This window comes from Sturnira hondurensis, unplaced genomic scaffold, assembly GCF_014824575.4.
Source record: "Sturnira hondurensis isolate 20B ecotype Veracruz unplaced genomic scaffold, ASM1482457v3 Scaffold0010128, whole genome shotgun sequence".
Taxonomy (NCBI): domain Eukaryota; kingdom Metazoa; phylum Chordata; class Mammalia; order Chiroptera; family Phyllostomidae; genus Sturnira; species Sturnira hondurensis.
The window spans coordinates 9,634,301-9,656,644 of NW_028082759.1; the positions used below are offsets into that span (position 1 = coordinate 9,634,301).

Here is a 22,344-nt window from a genome sequence, read left to right on the forward strand (position 1 = left end):
TTAGTTCTATCTAGATTCAGTTTTAGCATGGAGCATCCTGTGTGCAATAAGCCCAACATGCCAAGAATATTTTGTACCACATTATAAATAAAAATCAGCTCCCGTGCAGATGGAATTCAGAATTTTATCACCCAACAAATCTGTCTCCCTCTCGTTGCAGACACTGCTTTAACTATTCAGAGCAAATTCTTAATTATTTCCCATTCTTGACATTGTAAAGACTTTTTTGAAAGTAGTATGAATTTGATCTGTAAGAGATGCTTATTAAAGATTCAGGAATGAAACAAACAAACAAAAAAGACTCAGTAACTTTGCTTAACAATGTATGTGGGCAAGTAGAATCCTTATAGCGGAAATCTCTGAGAAATCCAATATGCTTTCTTTTAATGAAATTGTGTTCACAATGAATAAAACACACCTTCCTCTGTGGGGTCTATAGCTGAAGTGGAGCTCTTAGAGCAAATCTCATGAGAAAAGGGAGCACTTTGCACAGGCCCCCCCAAAAGCCTTCTCCCCCACACCTCCCCTTTTCAAGTTCCTCGATCTTTTCACATTGTCTTGGTGGGTGTTTTGGCAGCTTGCGTGTGGTTTAGCCTCCAGGTATTAATCTCTCTGTACTTCAAGTTTCTCAGCTGAGACATTTGAGGGGGAACGGGATAAAGTACCCTCAAAGGGTAATTACTACTTAATGGCTGAAAATAGGGGAAAAGGGCAAAAAGATTGTAGTCAGCTTCTGCTCATCCTTCCTCTAAGCAATGGAACCCTGTCACGTCACTTCTTTGTGCAACATGACCACGTGGCTCCCATGTGACCCGGGGCAAAGGAGAGCATCTATCACTTAAGGCTCCTGTTGTATGTAGACTGGGTGGCAGGACACAGGGATGAGGCACTGCTTCTCTAAAATGCGAATGGCTTTGTTAAAAAGAGTTCTTTTTACGGGTAGTAGGAAACGGAGACCACGTTCTCTAACTAGTTTTTACATTTTAGTTTGATCGGTGGCTTCATTCGTATTGGCTCAGATTTAGAAGAGAAAGACATCAAGTCTTGGCCATTTGTTTTCTGCAGCAATTGAGAAGCAAACATTCAGTCCATTTGAGTAACTTTTTATCCACTTCGCTTGGGTGACTTCTGATTGGCTGTGCTAAATAAGGAGGTATTCACAATATGTGCTTGCATTTCATGAGAGGTTCACTTTTATAATCTCCTCCCTTCACCAATATGGCAATTATTTTGCCTTTTAAATAAGCAGAATCCAATGCATGGGGTTAGTAGAAGCAGCCCTGGGCATATGCTGAACAATAAACAGGAGCCAGCTGTCCCAAATCTACAAGGAGACGATTCTCTCACCAACACCAAGGAGATTACTACCCACTGAGATGGCCTGTGTGCTGCTAAGGCAAACTGTACAGTTAAGCTTGAATTACAAAAAAAAAAAAGTGGGGGTGTCAGAACTGACTGCAAGCTCCCCTTCTTTTGAGTATCCTGCAAGTTCCTGCCCTTTCTCTTCCCCCCTCCTTTGCTTTTAGTTCACTATTTTAATTCCCAGCAGAATCATAACTAAGGCAGGTTTCCCAGCAAATAAGATAGATGGGCCCCCTCCCATTGTATCCAGCTGAAGAGATACAGGCAAGCTAAGAAGATGCAAATCCCATTCAATGTGGCTAATGCCTTTTTCATCCCTAAGCAAAAGGCAAGAAAACTCGCCCTCTTTGGAGAGTTTATACTGCAGCATTGATACCATTGTTGAATGTGCAACACTAATTTAAATAAATTGCGTGTAGTCAGCAAAAGAGTCAGTCCTTTGTTTAGTCTAAGAGGCTATTTTCATGATTAAGGAGACCTGATCTCATCCTCTTAATTAAGGCAAAGCTCAAGGATATCTATCATTTACCCTCCAGCCAGTTTGATGCTGGCCCACTTAAGTGTTGAGCGGCATTATAGGAATAAAGCCAATTACCAAATAGGAGTTTTGGGTTTAAGTAGAAGTGTAACTTTGCCCAGGTCATGTTGAAAGAGCCAATAACACACCTTCCAATACCCAAAGAAGCAAAGCTCAGGTCAAGGGACCATCTTGATCACTTTGGGAAGTGGGTGTAGCTGGACTAGGGAAGCAGGTCCTACCAAAGCCCTTGACAGTGAACAGGTGGAAGAAGGATGCTCACTGATGTCTGAAGGTACCACTCAGGCTTGAAAATCTCTTCAAGGCTTTTGCTCTTCCTTTTACACTGTTGTAATTTCCAGTCATAAAGCAGGGGACAGCCTGTTGGCTGGCAAACTCGGTCTGATGTACATCTTTCCTTTCTTCTACCTGATTGGACAGAGTTAAACACAACTGCGTCTACCTAATCTTTCACATTTTGGGTCTTAGGCCAAATCTCTCTTTTCAGGAGTCTTAAACTGAGAGACTTCATTTTGTTCGGGACCTGGTCCTCAAAACCACCATCTCTGAAGATCAGCAATGGGAGCCCCGGAATTCTGGTCCTGATCCTAATGGCAAATAAGCAGGTCGGCAAGACTTGACATCTCTCTGGTATCTTGGTTGAAAGCAGTGGCTACATTGAAACTAAAAAAGACATCCTTCACCAGCAGGCATTCTGAAACCTGGAACACACTTACAATAAGGAGATAGTGATTTAAAAGGCTAATCACCTCCCAGAACTGCAATTGCCTCCAGCATACTCCTACAAATTGCTCTGGTTCCAAAAGCCTGCACTCTAAGCTTGATTCGTTTCAAGCAGTTTAGGCAGAAGTGAATCTGTAGCCACAGCCTCTATTTGAGCACCTTTAAGTGGTCATAAAGTAATCAACATGCTGATGGGCACTGGTTTGGTTGGACTCAGGGACACATCCTCATCTCCCTGGCCAGCCCTTCTGCCCAAGTAATTTCATCTAGATACCCAGTATATCACAAAAAAGAAGAATGTACTGAAAATTCCAGGGCGAAGAGATATCTGTTCAAAGATTAAGAGGAGAGTCAAAGGCAGGATATGCAAAAATGACAGAAAGGAACCAGCATTAGTACACAAAATATTTGCCACCAGAAGCTCAGTTTCTGAGATTGAATTTCTATGAAACTCTAAAAATATCTGTATAAAAGCTGAGCGGCCAGGAGACAGTGGCTCAGTGCCCTTGAATTTACTCCCTCCTTTCACTTACCTATTTATCTCCTCGGTTCCACTTGATAATTCTTCTAATTCTGACCAAATATTATCCCTATCAAGGGCCATTCTCTTCCAGAGAAAATAATAAACTAAACTCACAGATGACTTGCAGGGAACTTTTTCAGACCTGCCAACTAAGTAAGTCAGACTTAAGATCTAACACAAAAGAGCCTGTGAAATAATGGTGATGATACAGTGTGGGAGTAATTCAGTCTTGACTCAAGACTTTTAAGTTAATCTCAGAAAGGCTTCTCAGACAGACACCCTGGAATATATCTTCGCATGAAACTCAAATGGAAAGCCGTCGTTGTTCAGATCTGTATCATTAGCAGCAGCATCAACATCATCTTCCCAACTCGTGCCAACAAAAACTTTTAGAGCCTGTAGAGATCAAGCAAAACTGCCTTTGGGAATCTGTAGCCCAAGATGGAATCGGTGTAAACCAGGCAGTGGTGAAAGAGGAGGAAACTTCTGAAAAATGTTTACTCCCCAGATTTCAGGATTTCCAGGTGGCATTTTATTTCTTTTTTATCTTAAATTTTTATTTATTTTAAAGAGAGGGAAAGGGAGTGAGAAAGAGAGAGGGAGAAACATCAATGTGTGATTGCCTCTCACGTGTCCCCCACAGGGGACCTGGCCTGCAACCCAAGGCATGTGCCCCAAAGGGGAATCGAACCTGCCACCCTCACAGGCCTGTGCTCAACCCACTGAGCCACACCAGCCAGGGCTCCAGGTGTCATTTTCAAAGGTTCCTAGCACACAGCTACATTACCCTACTGGGTTATCTCCAGTAAACAGGCACATTTGAACCGGGCAGCATTTGAAGTGGTGGTAAGTTACTGCTGGTCAGAAAAGGCCAAATAAACAGATCACTCACGAGACCCAAGGTAAATATCCAGTTTCTTTCCAAATTAGTTAGTGGACAAAAATTCAAAGGACAGAATTCAACCCAAGGGCAGACCAAAGAAAAGGTCAGAGCGTATGCTATTAATTTTCAAGGAGACTCCCTAATCCATTTACACTCACATCTTACAAAAAGATCCTTCCCCTAGTGTCTCAATATGAAGCAGAAATAACAAGCTGACCAATCAGGAAACCATGCCAGTCAACATTCAAATGATGATGCAAGAAAAAGAATTCAAGATGTAGGTGCCATGTTTAATTTTGAAAGATACAATGGACTGTCCAATGGAGGATTTAATAAACAAAGGTTTTTCCATGAAAATAAAAGCAGGGTTTGGAAAAAAACTTTGAGACTATATAAGGGGGACACTGCCACCTAAACAAACCTTGACACTGACAGGTAATGTCCTGGATTCCACTATCCCAGATAAAGCCACGGTTATGTACCTACATGGGATAGTATAGAAAAAAGTAGAAAGAACAGGGAGGCTACAGGGGAAAATGTGCAAATATGAGGGTGAGTGAAGACATCTGCTGTTAACTCTTCTGCACCCAGTCCAGAATTCTTATCTCACCATGAAGAGATTTCATTAGAGTAGGTGGCCTGGCCTGACTCCACCAAATCCAAATTTGCCCTAAGGGAGGAGGGAAGCGGAGATTTTTGCTTTCATGTTTTTTTATTGACCCTTAATTTTTATTGACCTAGCAAGGTGTACCTAAGTTTGAAGAGGAAGGAAACACAAGGTAATGTGTGCCATAAAGAAGTTGGTGAAATGCTTGACGTCTTTGGTTGCAGTTGTGGTAGTCAAAGTGTTCTGAATCCTTCCTGCTCTTTTGCTTCCTGCAGCTGAAGGGCAGGTACTAGGTCTGCCAAGGATGAGGTCAAGTGGAAATCTGAGACTAGAGGTCAAGTGCAACTGAGAAGCCGAACCTGACACAATCACTCCTCCTAAACCCTGGAAAAGAAACCCCAAAAGGCAACTTGGCATGCAACAAAACCTGTAACTATATTCTTAAAACACTGATGTAAAAGTTAATCTCCATTTTTAGAAGCAAACAGGCTACAAACCATTTTCTAAAACAAAAGGCATTGGTGTGAAGACTGACGTAGAACAACTGTCCAACCTAACCCACTTCAAGGGATAACCTAATCTTTGGATGCCTGGAATTCTAAGTGCTTTAAAATTAACTATCTAAAAACCAACTGAATCAAAGCTCTCTGTTTCACAAATGAAGGCTGATGATTTCTTGGGGTGGGGGGAAGGGGTAAAGAAGGACCCAGTCGCTCTCTGGGGTGGGACTACGGAGGGGAACAAAGTGGGCATTCACAAAACGCTTTGAATAGGACAGGCTTGTCAGCCTAGGAACCTTCCTTCCCACCCCCAGCCTTTTTTACCTTATGTGTTGGCAACATGAAGTTTTCAACACGGGACATGTACTTTCCAGAACAAATCAATCCAAAAGTGCCCTGAAAAGCCTCAAAAAATCAATATCCCCCATTTCACATTAGCCAGAACTGATATATGAACTTGGGCGGAGAGTAAGAGTCGAGGCTAATACGACGGAAATCTACTTGAGTAGTTTCAGGGAAACGGCCCAAATTTAAGAGAAGGGGTTTGGGAGGTGGAGTGGAGAAAGAAACCTAGTTTTCACAAATTACTGGAGCTACCACTTTAAGATTGCCGAATAGCTTTTCTTTTTCGTTCCTTGGTGCAAAATGACGTGAAAAGCTTTACTTCCGAAGCCTGGTGCATACACTATTTAAGGAATGGCAAACGGTTCCCAAGCCCCGGGAGACTTCCGCTGGCCCAGCCTGGGAGCCAGGCACCGTGGAGGTCGAGCGGAGCCGCAGCACCTCCCACCTCACTCGGCCGACCCCCGCGCCCCGTGGACAGCGCCTGCGGCCGCAGCCACTGCAACTGGGGTCCCGACTGGCTCCCACTGGAGCTGGGAGCAGGAAATGGATGGCCTGCAGGCTTCCTGCGCACCTCACTCCCTCCCCAGACCTTGCCCCAGGGGAGGTTCCTAGTGGGCAGGACCGGTGGCAGCCGCCAGCTCGGCCAGCACCACCACAGAATCCCTGACTTACTCCGAGACCCGTGCGGGGGCGATCGGGGACCCTGCCTCCAGCCCCGCTGTGCCCCCTGCCAGGGCTGGGCGTGCTCCTTCACAGCCGGGGCGGACGACCGAGGTGCTGGCGCCGCTCCTGCCTGCTGCCGTGATCCTGCGGTCCGGCCGTATCTGAAGGTGACACTGCTTTATCCCCAGCCGTTCCTGAACGCTAAACTGGAGTGGTGACTCCAGACCAGAGGAGGAAAAGCTGCCTCCTGGCTGGACGTAGCAGGGCCTTATCTCCGAGTCCTCGGTTCCAAAAGGCCCTCTGGCTCCTCATTCCCATTCTGTGCTCAGGCGAGAGCAGAGACATCTGTTTTCCATATGCCGAGCGGCAGAGGCAAATCCTGGATTACTGTTGCCCAGCTCTGCCTCGCAGCATTCCCAACCCGGCCAGCAGCTAATCCCCCACAAAGCAGGAAAACAACACGCTAACCGCTGCCCAGTCTCAGAAGGATTTCCCAGCTCGATGACTAAAGGCTCCTGAGGCCAGCTCCGGGAAGGGCCAATCGCAGCCCTAGGGAGCAGGGAAAAAGGGGCTTGGCTCACCGTGCAGGTCTGCTCCTCACGTGTCCTGCTGGCAGGGCCTGTAAACACACCGCAAACTCTGTCCCTTCAGGGGAAGTGACTGGAGTTTGAAGGAGCCGAGAGAGAGCTCAAATGAGCCAGGCTTCATTACAGGAAGATGCATTATTAAAAGCAATCACAACTCCTGGATGTGAGAGAGGACAAAATCTCTGCTTTACCTTCTTTCTCACAAATAAGTCAACTACAACACAATCATCACTGAAAATGATGAGATATTACTATCTCTCAGGGTCTTATTTTTTAAGACCTGAAATAGGTTGGGGTAGGGAGCCTGCCTTCCTTCCTTCCTTCCTTCCTTCCTTCCTTCCTTCCTCCCTCCCCCCTCCCTCTCTCCCTCCCTCCCTCCCTCCCTCCCTCCTCCCTCCCTCCTCCCTCCCTCCCTNCCCACCCTCCCGCCTCCCCTCCTCCCCCCCTCCCTCCCTCCTTCCTTCCTTCCTTCCTTCCTTCCTTCCTTCCTTCCTTCCTTCCTTCCTTCCTTCCTTCCTTCCTTCCACATTTATGAGTGTCTCCTGTGTGCCAGGCACTAGACTGAGCCTGAAGTCTTTACTCTCAAGTGCCTTACTTTTGGGGGAGGGTGGTAAGAAGGGGGACCAACAACTGTAGTGCATTGTGAAATTGCTGTGATAGAGTCTATGCCCAGAGGGTTATAAGGACACAGAAGCAGATTTTAAATCATGCTGGAAATCAAGAAAGGCTTCCCAGGACAGACTGCATGTGTTCTGACGCCTTAGCAGGCATCGGGTAGGATGGGGAGAGAGAAGTGGACAGGGGGAGATCTGAACCTCTGAATGGCTGCAGAAAGCAGGCGCTAAGGAGCACAGGTGAGACATGAGCTTATGGAGGGCACCAAGGAGTCAGACCACAAAGGTCTTATCTGCTAGACTCTGGGATTTGACCTTCATTTGGAAGCTATGGGGACCCTCTGAAGGATTTTAAGCTGATAAGTGACTTGATTAGATTGTGTTGTGGAAAGATTACTGTGGAAGGCAAATGGAAGGAAGACAGCCTGGCCTGGGATGGACGGGAAAGGCTCCAAAGATGTGGGAGAGATAGAACCTTTAGTAACAAGCCACAGGGTAGAGTTGTAGCTAACACCCAGCTGCCGCTGTGGGGCAACACCGTGGATGGAGGGGACCCCTCACCAAGAGAGAAAAAAGGAGGAGGAAGAGCAGATAGGACCAGAGATATGATGACCTGAGTTTAGAGCCTGTGGTTTTTGTGGGGTATCCAAATGCAAATGTGCCAGCGGGCCAGACAGCCACTTGGATCTGTTAGTAGTCTGGGCATTATGGGCTAGCTATATAATTAGGTGGTTGTCCACTTATACGTAGAAAGCAAATACAGGCGTAGAGAAAAATTCACTAGTTTGCTAGAGCTGTCCTGAAAAGTGCCACAGTGAAGCTGCTTAAACAACAGGAATTTATTTGCTCCCAGTTCTGGAAGCTGGGAATCCAAGTTCAATGTGTCAACAGGAACTTTCTCCCTCTGACTGCCACTGGGAAGAGCTCTGTTCCAGAACACTCTCCTAGCTTCTGGCAGCTCCTTGGCTTGTGGCAACATAACCCCAATGTTCACATGGCCTTCTCCCTGTGCGTCAGTGTTCAAATGTCCCCTTTCTATAAGGCCACCAGTCATATTGGGTTAGGGGCCCACCCCACTCTAGTATGGTCTCATTTGAACTAATCACTTCTGCCTTATTTCCATCTTCTCTTTGGAAATTACCATATTTCCATGGAAGATAGCGGGACTTCAGACTTCAACATACGCATTTGAAGGGGGAGGGACACAATTCAACCCACAACATTCACACCACGTGGACTCAGTGACTAAGAGCAGGATTAAATATGGAGATGAGGGGAAATACCAGCTTTCAATGCGGAGGGAGAACGGCTCTAGATGGGAACAGAGAGAAAACTGGTTAGAAAGGAACATAAATGGTGAGGAGAAATGTTTAAGAAAGGAGTGGTTAACTTTGCCATCGGTTCAAAAAGTCAGGGGAGATAAAGCTAGGAATCGCCCATTGCCTCTGGCAATGTAACTGTCATCGGACCTCGTGGTCAGGCTGGTAGATGAATTTCAAAGGGCTTGCTTAGCTTGAACATTTCATTTACAGCACTGCCCAGGCAAACCCATCAAGAGAGATGTGGTATGGTGGACATTGGTTTGGGTCTTGCCTCCCAGGTCACCACCTGCTTTCTCGCCTGCCCTGCAGTTTGAAACTCTGACCTAGGCCTCTGGCATCGGGCGGAGAGACACTCGACTTCAGTTTGCATAAAACATGATGAGAAAGCAGACTCCAGAGAAGTTGTTTCCTGTGAGGAAATAGAACCTGGTGGAGTGACGTAACCCTCAGGGCGAGCAGGGGCAAAGGTCCTAGCAGCTGTCCAAAGGCATGTTAGCGGTGCCTGTGTCTACAGGGGCGGGACTAAGGCTCCACCTGGACCCACTTGGTGGTATCATTCAGGCATTGTTCTAAGCCAAGTGGCCTCCAAGCCCGATTCTCTGGATTTCTTAGAGATTCTCTGAGCCACGTACTACTCTTTTTATATATAAAAAAAGTAACAACTTTATTGAGATAGAATGTACATACTACAAAATCTGTTCACTGAAAGTGCACAATTCAGCGAGCAAACTAGAGCCAGAGGCATGGAAATAAGAACAAACTGACAGTGACCAGAAGCGAGGGGGGAGGGGGATAAAGGGGGAAAGAAGGAGAAGGGTCAAGTCAAGGAACATGTATAAAGGACCCATGGGCAAGGGTAATGGGGGGCAGAATTGAATGTGGGGGAGGGGAGGGCAGGGGAGAGTAATGGGGGAAAAATGGGGACAACTTTAATTAAACAACAATAAAAAAATTAAAAAGACCTCACAGGTGAGAAAAGTAAAAAAAAGTGTACAATTCAGTAGGTTTGAGTATATGCACATGTTGTACAGCCATTACCACTATCTAATTCTAGAACCTATTTTATTTTTTCAGTTTTTAGAGGGCAGAGAGAGGAGGGAGAAAGAGAAGGAAGGAAACATTGATCGCCTGCCCCCTGTGTACCCCAAACAGGGACCTGGCCTATAACCCAGACATGTGTCCTGACTGGGAATTAAACTGGTGATCTTTCAGTTTGCAGTACAACACCCAACCCACTGAGCCACACCAGCTAGGTGTGGAGCTAGGGCTCCAGAACATTTTCATCATCCCCAAAAAGAAACCTCACTCACATTAGCAGTCACTCCCCTTCCCCTCAGCCTTTGGTAACCACTAATGCACTTTCTGTCCCCATGGATTTGCTTATTCTGGACATTTCATATAAATAAGATCACACAATATGGGCTTTGTGTCTGGTTTCTTTCACTTAGCAATTTTTTTAAGGCTTACCCATGCTGTAGCACGTGTGATATTCATTAATTTTCATCACAGACTAATATTCCACTGTATGGACAGAACGCAGTTTGTTGGCCCATTCATCAGCTGATGAGCGTGTGGATCATTTCCATTTCTGGTTACTATGAATAATGCTTTGATTGTACTTGTGTACACTTTTTTGTGTGGACATATATTTTCATTTCTGTTTGTTACACGCTTAGGAGTAGAATTGCTGGTTCGTATGGCAATTCTAGATTTGACACTTGGAGGAACTGCCAGACTGTTTTCCATGGTGGTTACATCACATACTACCACTAGCAAGGCCTGAGGGTTCTAACTTCCCGTGAGTGTGAAGTGGTATTTCATTGTGGTTTTGATTTGCGTTTCCCTAATGACTAATAATGCTGAACATATTTCATGTGCTTATTGGCCATTTGTGTATTGTCTTTGAAGAACTATCTCTTGAAATCCTTCACTTATTTTTTAAAATATTTTTAAATTGTGGTTAAATATTCATAACACAAAGTTTACCCTTTTCACCATTTTAAGTGTATAATTCAGTATTTAAGTACATTCACATTATTGTGCAACTGTCATTCTTTGCCCATTTTTCATTGTTTTTTTTTTAAGATTTTATTTATTTACTTTCAGATAGAAGGGAAGGGAGGGTGAAACAGAGGAAAAGAAACATGGACTGGTGGCCTTTTGCGCGCCCCCTAGTGGGAACCTGGCCCACAACTCGGGCATGTGCCCCGACTGGAAGTGGAACCAGGGACGTTTTGGTTTGCAGGCCATGGTGCTCAGTCCACATCATCCAGGGCTAATTGTCTTTTAAAATTAATGTGTTATTGCTGAACTTTTACATTTTAGATACAAGTCCCTTATCAGATGTGATTTGAAAATATTTTCTCACATGTGTAGGCTGTTCTACCACTTTCTTGATGGTGTCATGGCCATCTTTGATAAGTTCCTACTATGTGCAAAATAGCTGGAGTAGTTTCTCTTGTCAGTAGCTAAGAACACTCAGAGATACACTGGACCCTGTTAAATACTACCCTTTTCCATTTTGCTTTCCTATACCAAGGTGTCTCATGATACATCTTCGATATGGCCCTAGTTTTTTTTCCTGAAGTGTCTCCTAGTCTATTGGAATTCCACCCACAGCTTAGATTTCCTGGGTGCAGACCCAAAGTATCAATGGCCACCACTGATGCAATTGTGACACAGCCACTAGCAGCCCTCCCACCTACTTCCCACCTCGATCCAGCCCTGACCCAGCACCTAGACGCCCCTGTGCAGTGCCCTTCCTCTCTCCAGGCTCCTCCCTCCCCACTCCTCCCTTTCCTGTTCTATTGTCAGGAAATCTTAGGGAGGAGATCAACATCCTATTTAATCTTTGGATCATCCTCAATGCCCAGGACAAAGCTTTGTAAAAACCTGGAGCACAATAAGTACATGTTCAATTGAATGGGATCTTGTGCCCTATTTCTTTTTGTTTTTATTCTAAAATGACATTTATGCAGCCCTTGATTTTAAACTTTCCCTTTAATGGCCATGTTTGGAGGATTAGAACCTGATAGCTGGTTGCAGGGCAAATCTATGGTGTTCAGTTTGTGGCTGGAAGAATGGAATTCTTTGGGGAATTAATCTCTAGGAGTCTGTGCAATGGTGGAAAAGATAAAGCTTCCTGGAGAAAGGTCTCACGATGCAGAGAGGAGCTAAAGAATATTATTGGGACATCATGAGTCCAAGGTGCAGGCATTTCCTGGCAGGGTTTTCTGGAGAGTTAGGCTTTAGGGCTGCCACTGCTCAGTGCTATGGGTCTGCTTAGTTTTGTCTATTTTCTTATCCCACCTCTTTGCTCCTGTACCTGTGAAGCTCTTCAGATAAGTAAGTACCTAAAAGGCACCCAGTGGAAATAGCTGAAGAGAGCCTGCGTTCATTGGGTCGTGAGCGCTCCCCGTGTTTCCTGAGCACACACTTGGTGAAAGGCACCACTTCGGACACAAAGAGGAACAAGTTTCCTTCCCTGTCTTAAGGGGCTGGATGATGAATGTGGCAAACACAATGAACGATAATCCGAAGTAGAATGGACTTCCAATAAAAGGAGCATTCAAAAACTGTTTTGAAGATCAAGGGAAGAAGAAATTGCCACCTTTTTCAAGTAGTAGGAAAGACTTTATGGAAAAGGTGGGGAAGGCAAGCTAGGCTTTTTGCTTATAAACGGAGGGCCTAACTAAACCACATTCGCTGGTCTCTAATAGCCTGAACTAGCTGGGAAGAAAGTCACACATACAAGTGGCTGTAGTTCTGGCCATATATGATAAGACGGTTGGAAAGAGTCACAGAAAAGTGAGCGATCGCTTCCTATTAGAGTAGCTAGGAAGACCTTTAGGGCAGGGTGGACGTGGGCCCTAAAAGATAGAAAGGATTTATTAAAACTTACGTTTTAGATAAAAGGCAAGCTCTAGAAAATCTGGATAACCCAATAAAGCATAAAGAATAATGTTTTNGAACTAGCTGGGAAGAAAGTCACACATACAAGTGGCTGTAGTTCTGGCCATATATGATAAGACGGTTGGAAAGAGTCACAGAAAAGTGAGCGATCGCTTCCTATTAGAGTAGCTAGGAAGACCTTTAGGGCAGGGTGGACGTGGGCCCTAAAAGATAGAAAGCATTTATTAAAACTTACGTTTTAGATAAAAAGCAAGTAAATGCTCTAGAAAATCTGGATAACCCAATAAAGCATAAAGAATAATGTTTTATAAATTATCTATAGACTCACTGCCTATAGATAAGTGCATTGCCAGACATGTACATTTAATAAACATTTGCGATGTGACTAAATGAATAAATGACATTACCATTTATTATTTCTATTTTTCCTGAGGCATGTTTTTACTATACATATAATTTTGAAAACTGCTTTTAAAAAATATCATGTAATATGCACTTTAAACCTGTAAAATATTTTAAAGATTTTATTTACTTATTTTTAGAGAGCAGGGAAGGGAGGGAGAAAGAGAGGGAGAGAAACATGGATCAGTTGCCTCTTGCACACCCCCAACCAGGGACCTGGCCTGCCACCCAGCCATATACCCCTATCTGAAAAATATTTGCAAACATATATTAAACAGCTAAAGAACATTCCACTACTTGGTATATCATTTACACAACCAATTTCCATAGTGCTTACATTCATATTTTCTACATTTCCAATTATTTTAAATCAAACTTAAAAGAAATTGCTGAACACAAAGTTCTGTCCACGCCTCTACAGCCTCAGCATAGATAGATTCCTGCGAATAAAACTACCAAGTCAAGGTGTGTTAACATTTCTAGGGCTATTGAGAGAGTACAACATTGCACAATTGCTTTCAAGAAAGGTTCTATCAATTTACATTCCCATTAGCAACGTATGAGATTGAAATACACACTCTCACCAAGTGTTCTTTTAAAATATTTGCTAATCTGATAAGGAGAAAATAGTAAATCATTGGTCTTCAATTTTGGATTATGCGATCACTAGTCATATGGACCATTTCAAATAGGATCATTTCCATCTATATTTTCTTTAGGTTTGCTAGTTCACATTCTTTGTCCATTGTCTCTGGGGAACATGGAGAGAACCTGCAGTTCTTCTGCCAATCTTAGCTCGCCATGGCTGTCAGAGTACATTTACATACATTCTATTATAGTGTATTATTGTAATTGTTCTATTTTCTTATTTATTGTGGTTCATCTCTGACTGTGCCTAATTTATAAATTAAACTGTATCATAGGTATGTATGTATATATTGGAAAAAACACTGTATACACAGGGTTCAATACCCTGCAGTTCCAGGCATCCACTGGGGATCCTGGAACTTACTTCCCCACAGATAAGGGGGGGCCACTGCACTGAAAGTGGTAATGTCATGCAATGAACTGCATCTTCCTGTCGACTTCATGTGTTGACACTCTGACTCCCATGTTAGGGGTACTTGGAGATAAGGCCTGCAGAAAAGTAATAAAGCTTTAAAAAGGTTGTAAGGGTGGGAGCCTAATCCAACAGGATTAGTATCCTTATAGGAAGAGAAAGGGACTGGCGAGTCTTCTCTTCACTTGCACGCCCAGTGAAAGGGCCGCATGAAGACGCAGTGAGAAGGCACTGTCTGCAAACCAGAAAGAGAGCGCTTATCAGAACCCAACCATCAGGGACCTTGATCTTGGACTTCCAGCCATCAAAACCATGAGAAAATACATCTCAGGTGTTTAAGCCACCAAGTCCACGGTACTGTTATGGCGGCAGGTGCTGACTAACACACTGGTAACAGTAAGACGTTAGCTAGAAACAGAAGTCAGTATAGACATGTGAACATTAGTAACTCAACCAAAGAACTCACAGGACCTCATGCCAAGACCTTCAGAGGGTGGAAACTAAAAGGAGAATTAGGAAACATGCCTCCTTTGGTCTCGTCATAAAAGGCGCAAGACTCCCCCTTATTCTACAGCCATTTAAGACCCCTGCGGCAGGGGGACAAAAACTGATGAGAATTACAACTGGAACCCAGGGACCAAGAAACTGAATGGAGCTAAACAATGAATTTTAGATCAAATATAGAGGCAAAGAAGCACCAAAAATAATATTTCAAAACAATTGGAAGGTTGACAAGGAAATTGCTACTGGCTTCCATTAGATGAAGAGCGGACTTTCTCATGTTTTTTTGAAATGATGATCTGTGGTCGTCGTAGGCTGACCCATTAGCCATGGAAACACGTTTCTGAGTCTCCAGGGACGTCACTCAGTGGGCGCATCAGGCCATATCACAGAGCCTTCGTGACTCCAAGACCGAGTGTCACGGAAGAAGCCATCAGGAAGCTAAGAGAGAAAGAGAACGACTCCCTTGTTCTCAAGTCCCTGCCAAACCTCAGTCATCACAACTACATATTTTAGATATGAGTCATGCTTTGGCCCAAGTAAGTTTTTTTTTGCTTGTTTGAAACTTAAAAAAAACTCCAATAAAAACAAAAAAGGACATTTTTTTCAGAACTGTGTTTCTTAGGAGTCTTGCGACCTAATGTCTTTTCAGTTCCTGAATTAGAGATGAAAAAAAAAAGGAAACCATGAAAATGCTTCTTTCAAATCTCCTTCTATCCAGCATGTGGAGAAAATATGGTGGCAAGTGAGTCATTTTTCTTATTCTATACCATACATTTCCATGTATCCGGTGCTTAACTTTCAAAGCATATATACCTGCCCTGTGGAGTTTTAAAGTAACATTTAATAAGTATAAATTACGAGAAGCACACAAGTCCAAGACAACAGTTCAGTGAATTATCACAAAGAAACCCCAGCAGATCACTATCTAGATTAAAAGAAGATGACCTTCCAGGGTCCCAGAAGCCCCCTCCCAAGTGTGGTTTTGAAGTCGATGTGTTTTTTCATAAAAAGAATATTATTAAGGGTAGTAAGTGCCATCTCAGCCCACAGCAGCTAAAGGGCTTGTGGATGCAATGCCCGGGGCTGCAGGGCATCGCTACTTCCCAGGGCTTCCCCAGCATTTGGAGCCCTTCGTCAACTGCACAGTGCTCATGGGGACACAAATCAGCATACCCATCCAGGGTTACTGGCAAGTCATTTTGTCATGTTTCCAGGTCCTTAAAAAATCTATATTGTATGCCTTGGTAATTCCAGTTTAAACATCTTTCCCAAAGCAGTTCAGAGGCACGGTCACGGCTGTACCTCTAGACAACGTCAGAGAGCAGTGGCCCTCAGGTGGCTCTGACACTACTTACTTGGGCGGTCTGGGACACATGTGTAACCACCTGTGCCGTGCCTCGGTTTTCTTATCTGTCAAATGGTTGTACAAAGGCTACATTGGTTACAAGGCTTAAAGAACCTGAAACAGTGCCTGTTACACAGTTAGCAAGTCAATAATGTTAATTATTAGCTACTTTTACAAAAAAATCTTCACTCATTACTTATCATAGAAAGCTGTAAAAGTTAAATGAGCAGAAATAGGGTGATAAATACATCCATACAGAGGAACCTGATGAACCCCTGGGGGTATCACGTAGTGGTCGGCAATGCAGGTTCTGGAACCTGCACACCAGCCTGGCCTGACCACCTGTGCCGCCTTGGGCAATTTGTTTTGCTCTCTGAGCAGCAGTTCCCTTATCTGAAAAAGAGATGAACAATAGCCATCTGGAAGAGTGAGCAGGCTCATATACATAAAGCACTTAGAACAGTTCCTGGCATCCAGCAGGTGTTTAATCAGGGTTAGTCTCTCTCTCTGAAGTCTCTCTGAAGTGTCATTGCCCAAGCTTCCCAGTCAATGGCTGAGAATTCGCGTCATGCCCTGGGAGGAGGTGCCTGAATGAAACCGAAATTTCCCTCGGAGTCCATAGAAGGAATTACAGACGCGAGCCTAGGCCTGGATGCTCCGTGTGCAATCGCCAGGCGAAGGCACTGGAAAGAGTTGTTCCACGGGCAGAACGGATTGCTTGGGTCTAAAGGGGACGGCGAAAGGCCCCTGAACACAAGTTCCCATCCCAGTGACAAGCACATACATCGTGGGGAGGGAAGGGAGCTAGAATGGATCTCCGGTCGCCATCCTTTCCCTGCCTGTGGCCCCCCTACACCCCGACCTTGGGCTTTTCAGAGACTAAAGGACAGGAAGTAGAGAAGATAGATGGATGTCCATTTGGGGAAGGAGATATACAATAACAGTTTCCACAGAGGGTCTGGGGGGTCTGCTCTGACTGACCCACACCCGCTCCTAAAGCTCTGGGTAGGGGTGCAGACACAGGCTAGACATGGCTTCCCTGCTCAAGGAGCAGGTTTACAACCAGCCTCAGAAACCCAGCTGTACGGAATGTTTCTCTGACCCAGTAACCCCAATTCCTGGAAAGGACAAGGATGGGCTCTCACCGAGCTCTTCATCCACCCAGCCCTATTCCGCCCAGACTTCAGATGCCTCTCCTAGGACCCTGCTCCTCAAAAGCCACACCCAGAAAAGCTTCAGCCACCACCAGTTCTGTGTGCTGGTGGCAGCTGTAGAGCCTTGGTCGGCGTGGCCTGTGAGGAAAAGGCAGCCTCACTCTGGAGGCCAGCACGCCCTGAGACCCCTGGACAGCCATGGGGAAGGCGGGGCTGCTGCCCTGCCCCCACCCAGTCAGCGTGGCAGCTCTGACAATGGCGCCCTCAGCTCACTGCCTGTGTGCAGTGTGGGAAGGGGGCTGCTGTTTGCAGGCCTTGTCACCATCCTTCCTTGTCACAGCTCCAACAAGGCTCCTAAGGCTCGGACGGTCACTGCTAACTTATAGGAGTCTCTCTATTGTCTTTTTGTAATGATCTGGCATTAATTAGTATTTATGCTGTGCCCACAGTGTGCCCAGAACGCAGAGAGGACCCAGAAGGCACAATACCCACCCTCGCTGAGGGCTGATTTAAAGGGGCTACACTTTTAAGAAATCACTGATGGTTGCTGTTTTCTTGCTAAAAAGCACTCTTAATAGAATCATCCAGTGAGGAGCACAAGTCAAGGTTCATACATCCTGAGAGCCTCAGCTGCAGACTCTTGGTCCCCAGTGATCTGTCCATTAAAGGGACCCGGTCCTGGCCATTCCTGGAAATGTGGTTATTGATTGTCTGGGAAGCACTTGGCCATGGAAGGAGCCGGCTGCACAGATTTCCCCGGACTTCTGCTGTAGCCAGAGGCTCCTCAGCAATGTTTCACTGAAAGCTGCCGTATTGAAAGCTAGATCACCCAATGTTGCACAAGAATGTCTTGGAAAACTCGTGAATTTGAAACTACCTTGGAAAGCATGCCAGCACTCTTTGTGGTACATAGTTCTGAGGTCAGATTCCAGCCCCAGAATTCAGTTTAAATGCTGCTGTGCCCTTCTGAGAATGGCAGAGACGTCTGAGGGAGGACATGCACCCAGGGAGAACTCTGCCCTTGGGGGTCCCTGGTGGGCTTTCAGGACATAGTTAGTTCCTTAACACCTCAAAGAACACACAGTGGGAGCTGCCTGCCTTGAGTTCAACCAGGTTTTGGGGTGCTAAGGTACAAATATCTTCCTCCTACACACCCCTGTAAGAATAGATATCATTTCCCAAGCTAGTTTCTTGAAGCATATCTGATATTCGTAAAGTCAGAGGTTGGCCCTCTGGGTCCACGTGGTTTCTAGAGTCAAGGGGTTGAAGAATTTCACTGAAGTTCTTATTTGCACAACAGCTTCAAAACATGCCTTGTGCCATTCTCTCAGTGCCAGCTTGTCAGGTATGGTCCCAGAAGGCGGAAGGCACGGGCTGAGAGTGGGCAAATACACCTGGTGTTAAAGGCCAGCACACCTGGAAAAGCTCTCCTTGAAAAGCTGAGCAGGACTGCAGGTGTGATAAGGGATAGTGTTCCCAGCAGGTGTGGCTTTCCCAGCAGGGACAGCTTGAGATGAGTTGATGCTTATCTAAACAGCTCCCAGGGGCTCTCCAGGGGATGCAGTCCCAGTCTATGTTTCTCATTCCCCTTGTGTCTTTTTTGAAGGGTCACCATACAGCACAGGCCCACCAGTGTGGCAGGACCAGGCCCCAAACACCTTCCCTCGTCAGCCCTTCCTGGCATTTCATGCCCTGGGGCAAGGCTGCTACCCTTTGGCACTCTCAGCCATTTAAAGGAAGCAGTTCTTCGCTTTCCTTCTGAGCTGCCAGTTGGCTTTCCACAGGAGGCCATATTTGGGTGGCAGTATCTAGATGGATTCTTAAAAATCTATCAGTATGAATGCTAACTATAATCTACTGGAAATCGTCATTTCATAACATAGGGTTAGGTACTGCGTCCCTTCCTAATGATTCACATTTCAGGTCACTGACTAGCTGTGTGATTTTGTGCAAGTTCCTTAACCTCTCTGTGCCCCAGTTCCCTCCTCTGTACAATGGGGACAATAACTGTACTCATTTCAACGGGGTTAATGAAGACTGAGTGGATAACACAGGTAAAGACCTGGCCCATGATAGGTACTCAAAAAATGACAGCTATTATAACCATTAGTACTTGTCACTGTAGTAGCATTTCATCCATACATGCTTGTTTCTTTGGTTTCAAGAGCCCATGAGAACAGCTCTCAGTATTTAAAAGCTCTAGGGCCCTGGCTGGTGTGGCTCAGTGGACTGAGTGCTGGCCTGAGAACCAAGGAGTAGCCAGTTTGATTCCTAGTCAGGGCACATGACTGGGTTGTGGGCCAGATCCCCAGTTGGGGGCATGGGAGAGGCAACCACACGTTGACGTTTCTCTCTCTCTTTCTCCCTCCCTTCCCCTCTCTCTAAAAATAAATAATAAAATATTTTTAAAAATTTTAAAAAGTTCTAGGAGAATATTACCTTTGATTGTACATTTTTCTGGAAATAGGCTGTGTCTGGAATTGAAGGAGCCTGGCATGCCCACTGTTCTCAGATAAGAAGCAGGCAAGAGCTGTCTTTGTGCCTTGTGGGGTCTCCTAGAATTCACCCCACCTTCTCTCTCACCAAGCTTCCTCCTCCTTCCTCTTCACCTTGCCATCAAGGTGTGGCGGGTGGGGGTGGGGGGCTCTCCATGGGAATGTGCGAATGCACCGAGTGTGAGAAAGGCCAGGATCTGAGAAATCTGAGGAAGGTGGGGGTGGCACAGGTCCCTACTCCCCTTTATTTTTATGAGCAACTGCTGCTCCTTGCCCAGGCTCTCGGGCTGTGGAAGGAGACCTTGGGCTCCCGGAAGGAACCACCTAGTGTTTTCATGCACTGTGCTGAAACATTCATGTCTCTTGGGGTCAAATTCATTTAAAAAATAACCTTTGCATCTGACTCAATTCCTCCAGGAGTCCCCAGAATGTATTGGCTTTAAACATGCTCTCTCTAGATAATGCAGACAAAATCCGGGAATTAGCGGAGGTGGGGAAATTTGTAAGGTACTAGAAGCATTAACGTCCCATGATTCGCTTCTAGCTTTATCTCAAAATTAAACCACACTTCTTTCATTTTCGGGCTCCATCCTTATCAAACACAGACTTCATACCACGAGGCCCATCAGAAAGGAAAGGACAAAATTCTCTGATCAAAGCTGCCCTAGGTGATCTTCTGTTCAGCAGGAGGCAGGAATGCCCAAAGAAAATCCTAGGGCTTTAGCTGTCCCATCCCCTCACTGCCCCCCACTTACAGTCTGAGGACAGCACACCCACCCTCCCTTGCTTTGTGTGTCCCTGGCACTGGGAGAGGTGTCTTACTCGCCACCGAAGGGGGCATCAAGGTGTGGGAATTGGGCCCCAAAGACCTGTGTCTGAACAGTCCCCAGCCCTCACTCGTCTGTCTACACACAGACCAGAAAGAATGCGTAGGTGGGCTGGCTTAGGGCATTTCGGGTCCCCCTCCCCACCTCACAAAATGTCCTTTGGCTCACCCTGTGCCCCAGTCGCCTGGGGCTCTTCCTTCCTTCCTGGGCTCCACTGCCATCGTGCCCTTTGAGCACTTTTATGGGGCAGTAAACTTCAGAGGCTGCCCGCTCTAAAGGGTTCCCACATTTCTGAATAGAATGATTTATGGCATATAAGACTAATTGGGTTTGCCTTTTGAAAATGTCAGTGGATATCAGGCCCTTTCAAAAGCAGTTGACTGGGTTACATGGGCTAGCAGTTGGCTCAGAGAACGGCTCAGAGGCAGAGCTCAGCTCCTGACTGTGCACAGTTAAGTTGGAAAATAAAACAGCCTTTGATTCTCACTGCCGAACCAGCTGTAAGCTCTGCCTCTTCCATGTCAGGTTGCTTTGGCCTCAAACGTGCCACCAACTTGCGCCTGTCTCCTAAATTTCTGCCTGCCCACTCCTTTCTCGCCTGGGCGGATGGGGATCACTTTCAGCTTTGCCCGTAACTCCCATAAACTGATCTGCTCCTTCTGTCTTCATCCAGAAAAAATAAATAAAACCAGGAAAAAGCCAGCAACTCAATCACAACTCCCAACCCGGGCTGAGGAATTCAGCAGCGCACAGAAGCAGCATCCTGCCTCACTCCAGAGCGTCCTTACCCGTGTTCCATAACGGCCACTCCTGCGCCCGCTCCGGACCCCTGGGGTGTGCAGCCCGAGCTCCCTGCAGCCCGCAGACAACCGAGCCCATTATAGTCCCCAGGCTGCCTAGTTAAAAAGAAGCCCTTACAAAAATATAAACAGCCTGTCAGCGCAAGCCAACGGGGCGTGGCTATGGCCTCAGGGGACAAGAGAACCAATGATCAGCCTCTTTAGGCTCTATTCGCTTGAGATATTGTATTTCATCCTGAAGTAGGGGAGACTGAGCTTGGGGGACACTGAAAAGGAAGGGCCAGATCCTCACCTGGACGGGCGCAGCAGCGCGAAAGTGGCTCAAGTGGAAGACATGCATCACTGCCTACAGAACGCCAGGGTCATGGAGTCTGCATGCCTCCCACATAATCCTATGCATGTTAAAAGCCATAGACGTTTGTCTTGTATTAGCTATCTCCGGTCCTCTGGGGTTAATAAATGAAGTATTCACTGAGGTACAAAGGAGTTTTTCAACCAAAGAACAAAATCCAAGGAAGCTGCCTCGGTGATACACTTCTTTTGCTGACGCTAATATCTGAGGAGAGGCGCTCAGCACATCTGCGGAGGAAATGCCTGACCCGACTGGCACACCTTCAGAACCCAGGCAGAGGGGCTTCTTTTATTCCCCAAATACAGGCGGCCCACATTCGTTTTTTTCAGTGCTCACTTAACCTGACCATACACACGCAAACAAAGCAGAAGTTAGTGCAGGATATTTGGAAAAAGGAGGCCAACAGCCGTGGCTTTTTTTCCCCTCTCCTGAACTTAAGGAAGTTCTGCTTTTAAAGCTGCTATGCCAGCTTAACCTTGCAATGCCCCGTGATAACAACCATGGGCCAGAAAATAAACTGTGGCTTTTTTCTTTATATGATTCCCAAATAATCTACTGAAGTAAAAATAAAGTTAAGAGCTATTTGGTTGATTTGTGGCGTGGCATAAATGACGGGTGTAGGGACTTTGAGAAAAGCATGGTCATTACAATGTGGAATGATCTCATTATTTATAAAGAGAGGCACAGGAGCCATTGAAATGAACTAGCAGAGAAAAGTATTAAATATATTTATTTTGCACAAACTCCATCAGGCTTTTCTGACTTTGAATATAAACATAATAACCCAGAGACACTGCCCTTTCTAATATATGTCAGCAAAATGTTC

The 22,344-nt window shown here is 45.6% G+C and overlaps 1 protein-coding gene across 3 annotated transcripts in view; it reads right to left on the minus strand.

Moving 5' to 3' along the window:
- Positions 1–22,344, minus strand: part of TRIM2 (tripartite motif containing 2) — a 119,175-nt gene that overhangs the window by 72,345 nt on the left and 24,486 nt on the right. The window contains exon 1 of one of the 3 annotated variants that reach the window (XM_037058369.1): positions 6,154–6,780. The exons of the other annotated variants lie outside the window; for them this stretch is intronic. The gene's annotated coding sequence lies outside the window, so the exon portion shown is untranslated. Of the gene's footprint in view, positions 1–6,153; positions 6,781–22,344 lie in introns of those variants that run through there. 3 annotated transcript variants of the gene reach the window in all.